Genomic DNA, 2,419 nt, shown 5'->3' on the forward strand with positions numbered 1-2,419 from the left:
TGTGGCTATAGCATTTTCACGAAAGCGCATGTGTGAGAGTTTGCTTTCTGGCAAATTCCATAACTTTACATGGAGCATTTCTTGGGAAAAACGCGGGAGTTATGCATATTATACATGTATTATGTATTTTGTGATTGGGGAAATCTACTTGTGATTATTTTTTTTTTATTATTTTTCTTCCTTTTCCTATGAGAGATATGATTTGGGGATTGAGCTTAAATAACATTTCTTTTTTGGACGGGAGATTTGATTTTACCGGGAGATGTGATTTTTCGAGGGTTATTGCTTACGTAAAGGGAGTTTGACATTAAGTCTCATTGTGATTAATTATTGAGCAGTAAAGGGGTTTTTGCTGTTAAAAGTTGGAGATTTTTACTGATTTTGTGGGTTGTCCAGAGTTTAAGAGAAAATTTTTTGGGTCTGGGTGTTACGTGATTCTTTTCTTTTTTTCTTTCTTTTTTTTTTTTGTGAGCACATTCGAGTTCGAAGTGTGAGTGCAGAATTCCGTGGAGTTGCTGTGATTTCTGAGTTGTGTGTGTGCTGATGTGCGAGTTTGTTTGGAAATTGAATTGGAGAACTGATGTTTCTTTTTCTTAGAGAGTTGTGATAATGACTTATCATTTTCTTTTAGTAGTCATATTTAAGGGAGTTAATTGGGAGACGTTCAGTTAGTATTTCTGACCCTTTTGAGATCATTGTTTGATAGAGGTAGTATGTTTGGGTTAATTTTCTTAGATTGACCAAAGACTTGACTGACATACTAACACACACCCAAAGGGAAAATAGTCGTCCCCGACTCCGCAGCAAGACGTCCACCGCACGTGAAGAGAGGTTGCTGCCATGTTGTCCATGGTGATTACAAGTATTTCCACGTGGGTGATCGAGAGAATTCTACAGCGTGTTTTTTGGGGATCTACAAGAAGCCGTGAGAGTCTTCTACGATGAGGGAGGCATTCCGTCTTCCTACAGTTGCTACAGCCTGCTATAGCCTGTTGCTGTCTGTGCAGCTACTTGCAGACAAGCGAAGAGGGATATTCAAGAATCCTAATGCAGAAAATATGGGAGAAAATGCGTTTTGTGTTATTGGGAGATTAAAGCGTGATAAGACTTTATTTTATAATGCCAGAGACGTGCAGTTTTACTTATTTTGTTTTAAGCCGGCCAATGTTTTATATTATATAAGCAATTCTGCTAGGCGGGAGCTAGCATATAGGTGCGAGGCCGAGCAATCTGTAAGACATAGGGTTTTGATTAATTATATATTGTTCGTGCATTCTCTGTAACCTGTGGAATGTGGAGGACAGGGCAGAGTAACGACCTGAGGGTAGCTGATCAATGAGTTGCTAGGGGATGGCGTGAGATAAAAGTGCTTAGTTCGTCGAGTCAATGTACGACAGTTTATGAACTCTTCCCAAAGTGCCTTTGAGAAACTAGATGCAACTAGAACCGTGAGGCGCTAGCGAACTGTGTGTTCGTATGTGCGTGTGCACCTCTTTCTGTTAAAAGCGTTCATACCCAAGCCTATGAGAGGGATTTTGACAGAGGGCTTCGAGTCATAGGCAAAGATGCCGTGGCATTCGCCGGGGGAGTTTTTTGACATAGTGTTTAGTGTCCGGTTGGGAATGGGTAAGTGTTACCTTTACTTTAGCCAAAGGGGTGGCTTGTTTGATATCTTGTAAGATGTTCCATTTTATTAACTTTGTCTTTAAACTTGTGTGTGTACTTACCAGAATGTGTTCTGTATCTTTGGCAGATGGTTCTGGATTTCTGTGGGACAGAGTTCCCAGGGAAAGGTGTGACCTTTTGGGTGACTTGACAATGAGTTGTTTTAAGTTAGTCTGTAAGACTGGATTACTTAGTTAACCGACTTAGTTGTTATTGTAAATAAACGTTATGTTGTGATGCAACTCTCTCATTTTCATTACCTGTTAGAATGGAGAGAAAGAGGTGGAGAGAGAGAGAGAGAGAGAGAGAGAGAGAGAGAGAGATGTGGGGTGATTGTTAGAATAGAGAGAGAGAGAGAGCCTGTGTATGAAATGGGTGTGGAGGTCTGCCTTCCGTTTCGTGTCCACGCTTACCGTATGAAATACATGAGGGTTTTCCCATGTAATATATTATTAAATGTACTGAATTAATTGATGGTGTGTGTCAATACAATTTTGGGCAATATCACGCCCATACAGTGTACTAAGCACATACGCATACACACCCCTAAAGGGGCACGCAAAGGAGCGATCAGAGGGGCGAACTTCTACCCTTCTTTTCCCCTCCCGATCCTTTGACCTCTCCTAATGGCTTCTCTGGCGAGAGGCACAAACAAGACCCAATAATATCTACTCTTACCATACATGATATGCGCAATACATTACCAAGAGTAATTTCATATATATAAGGATAAATGAATTATCATAACTAAAAC

At 40.4% G+C, this 2,419-nt stretch overlaps 1 long non-coding RNA gene across 1 annotated transcript; it reads left to right on the plus strand.

The window, feature by feature from the left end:
- The first annotated feature begins 644 nt into the window (after window positions 1-644).
- Window positions 645-1,902, plus strand: LOC135213968 (uncharacterized). Its single transcript, XR_010314241.1, has 2 exons — window positions 645-1,626; window positions 1,754-1,902. It is a non-coding gene; the product is annotated as an uncharacterized LOC135213968 (long non-coding RNA).
- Window positions 1,903-2,419: the final 517 nt, after the last annotated feature.

Source organism: Macrobrachium nipponense, chromosome 43, assembly GCF_015104395.2.
Source record: "Macrobrachium nipponense isolate FS-2020 chromosome 43, ASM1510439v2, whole genome shotgun sequence".
NCBI lineage: Eukaryota > Metazoa > Arthropoda > Malacostraca > Decapoda > Palaemonidae > Macrobrachium > Macrobrachium nipponense.